The sequence below is a fragment of the Protopterus annectens genome, chromosome 2.part0 (genome assembly GCF_019279795.1).
Source record: "Protopterus annectens isolate FY-2018-M chromosome 2.part0, PAN1.0, whole genome shotgun sequence".
NCBI lineage: Eukaryota > Metazoa > Chordata > Ceratodontiformes > Protopteridae > Protopterus > Protopterus annectens.
Window position 1 is genome coordinate 511,246,513 of NC_056728.1, and position 13,566 is coordinate 511,260,078.

Here is a 13,566-nt window from a genome sequence, read left to right on the forward strand (position 1 = left end):
GGTGTTGCTGTGGGTCAGATTTGGCAGGCCATTGCATTCTGTCAGTCCTACAGTCTCAGACCACCATACAGTATATTCCCCTGGGGTGACAGGGTAGGTGTGATAGGTGTTCATGCGAATACCTTCTGTCAGTTTTGATCAGGTGGTGTGGATGTTGGCAGGGTGCTTCCTACAGCTATGGGCACACCTGCATGGGACACCTGCACTGCATGCTGCATTCTTCCACTATTGCCATGTGCAGGTGGGTTCATATTGTACCCATTCCCCACAGCAGGGATATGACCAGAGAGGTACCTGTGGGTGGTGTTTGCATGAGCTGGGTGCATGTGTGATATGGACACTACTTGCATCTGACTCACAGATATGCATGGGGCATTCCACTTATCAAGGACCAAAATAAAAAGGAATACAACACCAGTATGAATCAGTTCAAGAATGAAGTTCCACAAAAAAACATCACGTTGATAGAACACAGGTTTATTTAGCAGTTTCATTTGATTATATGCACTGACTTCATCAGAATAATTTCTAACAAATTCCACACCTATTTAAATAGAAGCACAAGATAAAACACATGACTATGTCAACCAATTAAATACATAAATTAATTAACTATACAAAAGTTGATCTTCCCAGTAAAAAAATCTAACTAGCCAAACTGTTATAAACAACACATTGGTAAACAAACATATTTGTCAATAAAAATCTGTAAAAAACAAAATAGCGCAGCCTGCCAGATAAATAATGGTGCAAACAACCATAGTACTTTCCAAAACTAAATGACATATTAACGTAACCTGAGAAGGCTACCAATGCTTATACTGTCATTGTGACCTGGGGGAATGCATGTAGGTGTGTCTCTAGCTGTAAGCAGCACTATGCCAGCATCCACACCACCTGATCAATACTGATAGAAAGTATTTGCATGAACACCTAGCACACCTACACTGTCACCCCAGGGGAATATACTGTATGGCAGTCTGGGACTGTAGGACTGACAGAATGCAATGGCCTGCAACAGCCGGCCTGCATCACCACCAAATGGCCTAAAGACCTCTGCCAAAGGCCTGCATCTCACCCATACTGCCAATGTATGTTATGTCATGAACACCCAAATAACAACAACACACTCCACATAAGCCATATACAAGTCCATGTGGACAAACCACAGTAACATGTCCACCATGCCCCACTGCATGAACTGTGTCCAACACCAAAACACAGCTGTGATGAGGTGATAACCTTAGGGAATGTATTAGAGAATGTATACATAATGTATGGAAGAGGATAGACTAAAAGAGGGGGTGGGAGCATGGGCAGCATGGAATGTGCAGGGTCTGACACACAGCCATGTGCACATACTATCCCTGGCTGCAAACACAGAAATGGGTGGCTGCAAACCTGCCCATACACCACAAAAGAGGTAATGTCCTGACTTATGGCCTCTGCCTCTGGGTAACCTGTGTGAGTCTGTACAGCTGTAAGATATTGCCACAACAAGATAAGGCCATACTGTCATGTCAATGGATGTACAAGTGTGGGATTACTGCCATCACTGTACCAAGGTGCTAAACCGGATGGGCAGACCCTGCAGCAAGTGTCTGCAGCTCCCACTCCAGAATGGCATAACTTTCCATAAATATGTAGGCATTTGACCACAATACTGGACACAGTTGCATTCCCCCTGTGTTCCCCAGGTCATCACTGTGAGCAAAAATGTCAACTTGACAGTACTTGAGAACATAAAACATCACAGTGTATAGCAGTACACATGTCTGAATATCTCTGCTAACACCAGTACCATGTAGCAGAAGCAGCACAGACACAAGCACCTAGAGTACACACTATCTGTTGCACAGTTTGACCCCATATTACCAACTGATCTACAGATATCCCGCAGAAACAGTTTGCTAGCTGTAGATGTAGAACACAAAGGTCTGTACCGAAGTACAAGCTACCTGAAATGGATCCATGCATTCAGTACAGAAGGTCATACTGGGCATGCTTACACACTTAAACAAATGAAGCCCATGTTTGCCAACAACAGTGGACCATACATATCTGACAGTTGCAGATGTTAGTGGATACACTCCTCAGTATGCACCAGTCATGTTTTGCAGACACATTAGATAGGAATACACACATATATTCAAGGATAACACACTATAATATGCCAAAAGTGCACATACATAGATTTGTGGAAGATAGTGATGCCTTCCATCATGAGGCCTGTCTCACCAAGCACACAGCCAAATGGCTACAACCACATGATGTGTAAATGTCACTCACTGTAGAAATTTGCCACTGGTATCCCTCAGCATTACAGATTCTGTGGTGCAAGTGCTAGCTGTGCAACATGACTTTACAAGGCAGTAGTCATCTAGCAGTTGTATACACATACATGCAGAATATAAACCTGTGTGTGCCTGAGTTGGTGTGTCTACCTCTAGATGAATGGGTTATGGCCCATGCACACACACTGCCCTCCCATAGCCCTGCTATGACAAGCCTGCTGATGTCATTCAAATTAAAATACATCTTTGGAAAAGAAGTAGCCCAGTAATCTATGTGGCGTGTCCTATAACTACGTAATGCTATAGTGTGATAAACTAATTAGGTAGGAGTTCTAATCCCAGACATGGCAACTGTGAGTATGTGTGTGTCTTTGTGTAGGGAGCAAAGCTTTTTAGGCCAGTCACACTCACTACAATTCACATGCCCTACTTTGGCAAAGCTGCTGATGTCATTCACTTTGAAATGCACCTTTTGGAAAAGAGTTGCCCAGTAATCTCCATGGTGCATCCTATAACTATGGAATGCAGTAGTGTGATAAGCTAGTTAGGTAGGAGTTCTAATCCCAGACATGGCAAGTGAGTATGTGTGTGCGTGTGTGTTTGTGTGTGTATGTCTCTGCCTGTGTAAGGAACAGTGCCTTTTAGGCTAGTCACACTCACTACAAATCACATGCCCTACTTTGACAAGGCTGCTGATGTCATTCACTTTGGGAAAAGAGTTGCCCAATAATCACTGTGGTGTGTCCTATAACAGTGTAATGCTGTAGTGTGATGTAATACTTTGGTAGGGGTTCTATCCCCACACATGCCAAGTGTGGATGTTTGTGTTGGGTGCAATGCTTTTGGGACCATTCACAGTCACTACAACCTCCATTGACCTTCTTTGGCAAGCCTGCTGATGTCATTCCCAGTGAATTGCACCTTTGGGGAAGGAGTACTCCAGTAATCTCCATGGCATGTCCTCTAACTGTGTAATGCTGTAGTGTAATAAACTAATTAGGTAGGAGTTCTAAGCCCAGACATGGTAAGTGTGTGTCTGTGTTTGTCATTCATATCCTGTGTGGAGGTGGCTGTGTGTGTGTAACAACTGGATGCATTGTGGCGTGGGTTTTGCATATTTCTTATATGGTGGCCCTATTATACGTCACAATATCCACCTTACAAGGATAACAGATGTGAAATAGTCAAGAGGTTGGTGTGCCAATCCATACCCATACATGTGACATCAAGGCCTGGCAAACAAAGTTAGCAACCCTTGTATTACCCAGAGAACACTCTCAACCCATGTCTCATATGCAAACACACTTGCCTAGGCAAGAACCGCTATGTTGGTAGTACCCTGCATATTGCCCACAGATGGTAACCATGGTGTGATTGCAGTGGAATACAGAGGGCATGGCACCCTGTCCATCAGTACAATAGGCACGTACATGCAGACAGTCCATCTTCACTATGTTCCCCACTGGACACCTGCAACACCTGTGGTGCCATCAAATGTGACCCACAAAGGATATACCGTGACTTAAACACATGCCCTGTATGGACAGATACCACTGACACCAGGGAATACCTGTAACATACTATCAATGTAGGTGCAGGGTCAACCTGCTGTCCATTACCAGTTCCTGCCACATAAGGCCAGGACTGGCACATCTGATGACATCAATCTGTGTACACAACATGGGCCAGACACTCCATGTACAGTTCCACATGTCACTGGACATGTGTGTGGGATGTGTGCACATCACAGACAGTGTCCATGTCATGGAATAAACAACACATACATGGCAAGCATTTCACAAAAATGACCACACACACAATAGATACCCAGGTGACTGTATGGTGAACACAATACCCACCTGTGTGGGCCAATCCAGACACTGCAATCCTGAGCCACACTGCAGACTATTGTCATGTGGTCTGCCGCCAAGGTATAGCCTTCAACCAGCCTTGTCTAACCTCTTGGTACAGTCAACAACTACTCATCCATAAAGCAATGCATGCTTGCATGTCAGTGCTGGCACCCTGTGTCTGTGTGTGTGGTGTATGATGCTTTCAACCACATTCATACTCACTACAACTCCCATTGGCATACTGAAGCATGCTGTCTGATGTCAGACACCTTCACATACCCTTTGCCCATATAACCTCCGGATAACCTCTTTGGTGCATGTGATACCTGCACATTACTGTATTGTGGCAAACTAATCAGTTAGGAAGTGTATTCTTGACCCTGTCAAGTGTGTCAATGTGTGTGAGTTCCTGAGAGAGTGTGGCTGATTTGACGCTGACATCTGTTCATGTGAACAGACATGTGTACTCCACCTGCTGTATTGCTACCATATCATTGTTGCAGATGTCAATCACCATCACATATATGTTTGGACAGCTTCTCAACATGTAAATTATGGGCAGATGCAATAACTGCGTAGACATGTGATAGCAATACATAGTCAGTCAGGGGTCTGAAACCCTGTACTGGTAAGTGTGTGACACAAACATGCTTACATTTTACTCTCCCACCCCCTCCCTGACTTACTTTATCTTTGTCTCTCTGGTGGATTTGAAGAACTACACCTGCTTTGCTTAGGCAGCAGCTTGTGTTTTGTAAGTGATGCCCATGATCAGCTGATGGCCTCTGCATGAATTGCAGCCCTCCTCTAGCTGATTGCATGTGGACCAGCTGTGGTAACATTCCCATAGCCAATTGCATGGAAACACACTCCAATATCTAGGAACATCATGTTGGTGTTGGGCCTTTTCATTCACTGTGAGCAGGACCTAGATCTGGTGTTTGGCAAACAGCACCATAGATGGATTTGGGATTTACCTCTAACAAGATACACTGTGAAAACAGGTCAACAAACAGGAGGGGGATGTGCCTGACATGACTACAGAATGTAAGTGTTGCTATTCTGCATTTAGAGTTATGTCGGTTTAACAGGGTGTGTGTGCATATGTCTTGCCTACATGTTTTAATACCCATCATGAGAGTGCTATATTTTTGAGGAAATCCGAATGTAGGGTCATCAGCAGACTGGGCAGTGTGTGGAGCCTTTTGTTACTTGTGTTACTCACAGAATACCTATCTGAGAACTGCAGAAGCATAGTGTGAGGATTGCAGTCAGTACATGGTGACAGCCATGAGAGTTACTGACTTCATAACCCTCACAGGACATATGTCACAGCAAACCCTGGTATGACAGTAAGTGTATGAGGTTATCACAGCAACATACCAATATTGGGGCAGTGTTCATAGCTCCAGCGACAAGTCTGTCAACCTTTGTACATATGTCCTGCAGTAAGAGGTGCATATGTCCTGTACACCATTATTTATTGATATTGTACCTGATAACAAGCCAGTCAGATATCAGACTGCTAGACATGTTATGTATAGTAGGGGTTGTTTTTGAGGACATAGCTTGGCCATTCTGTGGTTGTGTGTACAATACTGGGGGTCTGGGTACCTAGGGTGATTGTCGACAGTATGTGTATTGCACATACGTACCTTGGGCTGTGCATAGACTGTGGTAGATGCCATTGTTGTTGGTCCTGTTCTATCTGATGTGACATGCTGCCACAGTGAATGGTACCCTATTGGCTCACATGTCTGTAGGACCAGACACACACGTGTCCCATACCACAGACAGCCATCGGACTACACAGTGCCATGACCCAGTGTATGTAGGGTCATTGTGTGAGCGGCACATATGAGGATAGTTTTTATCAGACAGTCCATATAGTGTCATATTAAGTGTGTGTACCATATGTGGCTGTGGCTGTGTTTACATTCATTGTGGGTATGCATTTTCACACAGGTGTCTATTACTCTGTGCTGTGACACACGTGTAGAGCCCACTATAATCACAGGTACATGTGTAGTCTCCCATACAAAATGTAGTCCAGTGTTGTTGCAGTCTACCTGTAGTTTGCACATTGCTTTGTGACATGCCTAGCAGACTAGTGTAATTACCCAGTGTGCTATGTCCAGTTATTTGCAAGACATACTGCTGCCAGGCCACCATAACTGTTGTGTATTTCTGACAAAGCAGTGGGATTCTGTACAGATGTATGTCACTAACTACTGGTAGCATGTGGCCATGTGACCCCTGCACAACCAGGTACTATGTGTCAGGACACACTGGTGTCTGTGCATGCATAAACTGTGTGGGCATATGTAGTCCAGTATTTGCGTGATATACCCATGTACATAGCTATTAACATCCACATTGGGAGGTGTGGTCCACATGTCTCACATGAAGGAGATATGTGTACACCTCTGGACTGAACACAGAGTGCCAGACTGTCCACATATATTGGTCATATCTCTGCTGTAGTCCATAGGATCATTACTGTGCTAGCAGTGGTACTGTACTATGATGTCCTTAGGATGTCTGTCAGTAGCCAATGGCGCACATGTTAAAAGCAGATGTGACCTCTCACACACATGTCTGATAAGAAAACCTCTATTACAGTAGCAACAGTCTACATATATACCTGCAATACATCCCTGACTTCCCCTTGCACTAAGAGGTTGGGACTATTGGGGCTGCGGTAGGACTCCACTTCATGTTCTGGACATATGGTGAACATATATGTATATATATATTTATCCATATATCTATATAGATATATACACATATACATATCAACATACATAGGTGGATATATATATATATATATATATATATATATATATATATATATATATATATATATATATGGGTCTACTTTCATAGACCGAAGCGCCACTATACCGACACCCGGACCGAGACGGCGGACCGAACAGGTAGGTTACAAAACGCGATATCCGGACGGCTGTGAGACCGACAACGGCAGCGTGTGGAGCCGAGCACGGTAAGTCTTGAAAAGTGACAGATGTAGTATTGGGGAGCGGACAGGTAAGTGTGTACGATACTGAGGATTTTTAGGATAGTGTGTGGAAAATGTGAGTGTGGTGGTGTGTCGGACTAAGGGTTCCGTGAGGTAAGTGTGTGGAAGTGACGTGTGGAGTGTAGGGTAGTGTTAAGTGTGTTAGGGTTAGAATGCGGTGGAGTGAGTGTGCGATAGTGATGGGCTGAATGTTTGAGTTAGTGTGTGGTGAGTTAGGTTGTAGGGTGCAGGTGTGGTGAGCGATAGTGGGTGTTGGGGTTTAGGGTGTGTTAAGTGAGTTAGGGTTAGGGTGCGGGTTGGGTAGAAGGGTGTACGTTAAGGTGTCGGAGTTTAGTGGTTTGGGTTCACGTTAAAAGGTTAGTGGATATTTGTGTGCAATGTGTATTTGGCGCTTTTGTGTCGGTGTTTTGGTGTTCGGTATGTTGAGTTGTCGGTGGTGTGTTGTCGTAGACCCGGTATATGTTGAGTTGTCGGTGGTGTGTGTTCGGTTGTTTGTTTGGGGAAAATGTGTCGGTGATTCGACAGTTCATTAAATGCGTTAGGTAGACATATATATATATATATATATATATATATATAAACATAAATATACATATAAACACTCAAATATATACATATACACAGCAATATATGTCTATACATATACAGATATAGATACATATGCACATATACATATGGATATCTACATATATATCGACAGTAATAGGGATATAAGAATAGATATATATGCACATATAGCCATAGATATCTACATGTATATCACGGTTGTGTATACCATCCCAGATGTGTCTCCCCGTATGCTTCTAATATGTGTGCATTATGCTAAAACAACATATGTGATGCAACAGTCATATTAATAACAATACTACACAATTATGGAAGTAAAGGCAATTGTTCAATACTAATCAATATGTGTATTGACAGATATATTGGAAAAAAAACAGCTGCCTTCACAGTGGTCATGGTGTAGTGGTTAAGTGTTGTAACTGTACTGTACAGGGCCCTGTGTTCAAGACCTGCAAGGGCTGTTCATTTTGCTGCTGGGCAGAACAAGAGCTGTCAGATACAGAGTGGTTAAGGCAGTTTTGAGCAGCTTGAGCGAAGCTAAGCGGTGATAAGCAACGGGTAAATGTACAGGCACTTGCACAGTGTAGGCTTCGCTTACCAGTGCGCAAAACAGCTTAGCTGTTATATTGCAGCAATGCTGATACCTGCTATGCATGGCTTAGTCCTAGTAACCAGTTCTCACCACCCAGTCCAATAACATAGCACGGTAATAACATCTGTAATAAGTGTATGTAATGCCATGTACAATACATGTACAATACATGTGGCTATTTGCTCTCATTACAGTAACAAGAGCTGTGAGTGTCATGTATGGGACACACAAGTATATGAGGCCTGTACAGCACTGTTATCTGTGTGAATGTGTTACATACAGGGGTAGTAGCCCAGGGTATGTGCTGTCACACTGGCATGTAGTGTATCATGGTGGTACTAATGTTGACATTGCTTTCCCAGGCAAGAGTAGAGTGCTAAATGTAGTTCTGACTGACAACAGGCACACCTGCAGGCATAGCTGGACTCTGAGGCCTCCCTGTTGTGTCCCTGGTGTGTGAGTTGTGTCACAGTATATATATGCCCTACTGGATAATGATCCAACATGTGGGATGTAACTGTAGACTACCGTCTGTACAGCACATGTTAGTGAGGGCTTCCAACATGTAGTTATGGCATACATATTGTTGTCAAACGTATATCTGTCAACACATTCATCCTTCTGCATAGTTACCTGCCAAGCTGATGATTGTCAGTCCCTGTACAGATGTGCAGATGGCAGGTATCCAGCTGCGATATGTACAGGCAACCTATGCTTGATTGACACTGTCATGTCTGTCCAGCTGTGTAAGAAATGGCACATATAGGAGACAATACTCAGTACGCACCACATGCCATGGGTACCTCCACTACACTACCACAGTCAACAGAATATGCTTTGGTACAGGTCTCCATCACAGACACTAACCCTGTGTTGTAATACATGTTGCATACATGTCAACTTGATCACCTCAGTGGCCATGTGCAGGAGGCACCCAGAAGATTGGCTGATGCATGTCACTCTCACCCTGAGGGTCACCACAGTGGTATCTGTTGATAGATTTCCTGCTGCTAAATGGCAGATGGCAGGATACCACTGTACACACATCCCCTACACAACCCATCTCTCCATGGACAATAGCTAGGTTCACAGCTATGACCACCTGCAGCGATGCACCCCAGTACTGACACATGTGCACATGTGCATTACTGAGGATAGCAGTGTCTGTGTGTTAGTACACCTGTACTTGGGAATTCCATGAGGGCCTCCACAACCACTGCAACACTCATTGCCATAGTCAGTTGTGGCTGCTGCTGTATGGGACATTACATGTACCCTGTTACACTCCTCTCCCTACCGGCTACACAGGCCTTGCAGTACTGTACAAATGGGTCAATAGGCATGGGATACTCGTTGATTTTTTGGAAGTGTGTGTATGTGTGCATGTCCATATATCTGTAGGGTATAGCATTCTGAGGCCACATACTCCTATTGCAATACCCATTGCCACACAGTAGTGCAGATAGTGTTGTTGGTGCCCATAAGTGAGGCATGACAATGCAACACCCTACTATGCCTGTGGTATATACATTAGAAGCATATCCTTATAGTACCACTGTTGGGATATACAATGGTTTGTATTGCAGTCATGGGCAATGTGTGATGGTGGGTATGTCAGAGTGTCATCATGAGTTTCCAGGAGTACAATACCCACTGGGGGAATGTGGGTGCTCTGTACACTGTCATTACACCAAGGTACACCTGGTATATATCCCAAGTACCACGTTATGGTGACCACTGTCACCATCAACCATACAGGTAACTGATACCACAATCCAGGCCAGTTATACATGTGCTGTGTGCAGCCTACCTGTAACACATTGGACACACAGTCAAGTTAGTTATTAGCAATAGGCCCATGTCTCTCAGTTGTGTGTCTGCCTGTTATGTGTTTGTTAATGTGTATATGATGTTATGTCACACTATGTATTATCCATATGCAACCATTACATCCCCCATTAGCATAGTGTACATGTCTGGGGATGTTCTGCATGTAACATGTAACCTGGAACACACCTCACCCTAAACGCTGTGTGGTGTGTCCAATGAAAGCCACAAACAGACATGCACACATGCACACACTTCCCAAAACACTACATATCTAGGTAGGGGTCTAGTCCCAGTGTTGCCAAGTAAGAAAGTACATGTATGTGGATAGGTCTACATCAGGTTGCAGATTATACATGTCCCAGTAGGTCACCTGTCGATGTGGCACAGGCAATAACTGTTATACATACCTGTGAAATGTGTCCAACTGTACCCCAAATATGTCACAGTCATGGTGTCACCACAGTGCCATACCCCTTGTGGAATATGACTGCAGGCCATCCTCCTGCTGACATATGTACACCTACAACACAAATGGATACATTTATGGTGACCACAATCAACCAGTGTTACTAACAGCTATAATGCATCATTGCTTGATGGCTACCCTACCTGACATGTATGCATTAAACTTTACTCTTGTCAAAATGTTACATTGTAGTACTTTGATACACTGTAGTACAGTCACCGTGTGCATCAGATCCATATTAGCCTGTTCCTGCATCGATGTTATGGATGATAGGAATGTGGCACAGGTATCATCATATGCACAGGGTGTGTTGTTGGTTTGTCAGGGGCCGAGGGTGGGCAATACATTTGACACCATGTGTGTGGGTGAGGGGGTGTAATGAGGTGAACTGGGCATGGTGATGTGGTGTTTGTAGGTATGGGGTTGCCCTAGGTGTGTTTGTATAGTGTGTGGGAATGCATGCATGCAGTTCTGCCATGTAGCTGCCCCACACAGGTATTTATGGACAGCTGCAGACCATACCTGGCAGGGTGTGCAGTTCACTGCCTCCAGCCATGGACATATGGACTATGCCTGCCAGGGGTTCCATGGGCACATCTAGGTACAGGCCTTGATGTGATACTCTCCCCTGATTATGACAGATGTCTGCTGGAACCAGGTCCCTCCTGGGACTGGACAGGACCATGTGCTCATGGCCTGCTATGGTGTGGTGTGGACAGCACCCTCCTCCACAGTGCAGGGGCTGGTACTACAACAATGAGAGCCCTTTCATGTCCTAGCATGTCCACGTTGACTTCCAGCTGTTGGTGTTGCTGGCCTACATCCATGCAGCCATCGCCGCACTCCCACCACATATTCAAGCATAGACAAACCACGGTCGATGAAGGCCATCATTTCATCAGACTGTCTATCCATGAGCTCGGTATAAGCACGGATGGCACCAGACAGTTCATGGAAGTTGTCGCTTGCAGATGTGAGAGCAGCCCTCTGCAGCCTCAGGCCCTGTCTGGTGTAACGTTCCATATGTGCCTTCACCACCATGACAGCCTGAAACATGCACCTGGTGGTACCAGTTATGGCGCATCTGCCAGAGGCATGATGACCAGCAACCCTACCACGAGCACCCTGGGACATCTGCCTATGTGGTGCCCTGCCAGACATCTGGCTATGCCTGCTGTGACCAGACACAGTAGGCATGGTTACCATGCTCTCCTGAGCACTGCCACCAACCGCCAGATGTCCCTCCACTATGGCCACTGGTGATGGGGTATGTATAGGCACTGAAACTGTGTGCGAGGTTGGGGTGGCTAAAAGGTGAATTTCAAATGATGGCGCTGTTTTGGCCCCTGACAACCCCAACTGTACCTCAACAGTACTATCTTTATCTTCTTTGTCTGTATTTATTTATTTATTTTATTTATTTATTTTACATTTATTGACCGGGATAGTCTGACTGGATATATGTCCATTTTCAGCGGATGCCCCGGGAGAAAAGCTGCAAAGCAAGTACAACAATTACATAGCAATTAAATCATAACATCTAACAAATATACTTATTGTCAGACATAGGTAAAAACATTTTATAAACAGATCTAATTGTTTTTTACACACACACACACACACACACACACACACACACACACACATATATATATATATATATATATATATATATATATATATATATATATATATATATATAGGTTGTGTAGGATGTGTACTTTTTCAGTAGAACACATAGAGAAGGAAAAAAGCAACAGAAGGTTTATTAATATATTGGTTAGATGGGAAGAGTGTTTTTTCTGTAGAACACATAGAGACAAAACAAAGCAACAGGAAGTAGGTATAATAGACATTAATGGAGGTCAGGCAAGAGGAGATAGTATCAGTCTGGATTGGTGCAAGGGCATAGCCATTGTGATTTTAGGAAGATTCTTAGTTGCTTCTTGAAAAGTGGGGTGGATGAAAGGGATGTTAGTTCACTTGGAAGTTTGTTCCATGTGTTACCAACAGAGTTAGTAAACAGGCAATCCCCAGATTTGTTGTTCCATTTTAAGGTGGATACTATTACCCTATTGGCTGATTGTAGGGTTGTAAGGTTTTTATATGGGCTGATAAAGTTACAGAGTATAGGTGTATTTGTAGGATGATGCATGATCTTTTGAATGATAGTAAGTTGCTGGATAAGAAGCTGACTTTGCAATTCCAGCAATCCAAGTATTTTAAGATTTTGGCAGTTCTTGGTTCTAAATGGGGCTCCACTGGCAAATCTGGCTATGTTGTTATAAAATGTTGCCATTTTATTGATATTGCTTTTGAAGAGGTTTGTAAAAATTGGGGAGGCATAGAGAAAGGTGGAGATTATGTGAGTTTGGGCAATAGTAGTTCTAGCTGAAGCTATGAGAAAGGGTTTTTAGTCTATAAAGGAAACCAAGTTTTCTATTAACTGATTTAATAGATTGGTTAATATGTGTGTCAGTGTTGAGATTATTGCAAATTGTTACACCTAAAAGTTTGGTGGTCATGTCAGGAACTATTTTAGTACCATTATTAGATATAACTGTGAAGTTAATATAAGGGGACTTCTGAGTGGAAGTGAACAATAGTAGTTTGTTTTTTTAGGGTTAAGGAGGAGACAGCATTGATGGAACCAGTTTTCAACTAAGGTAAATACTTTTTGGGTATTGGTTTGAAGTTCTGCAGGTGAGGAGGTGGTACATATTAATGTTGAGTCATCAGCATATTGTATACAGGTGATTTGTGGAAGGGATGTTTTCAGATCATTAATGAAAATAGTAAAGAGTAGAGGTCCCAGAATAGAGCCTTGTGGGACTCCAAGAGTAACAGGGAGCTGAGTGGATAATTTATTGTCCCAGAGGACTGCTTGTTGTCTATTTCTTAGGTAGGACTTAAACCACTTGACT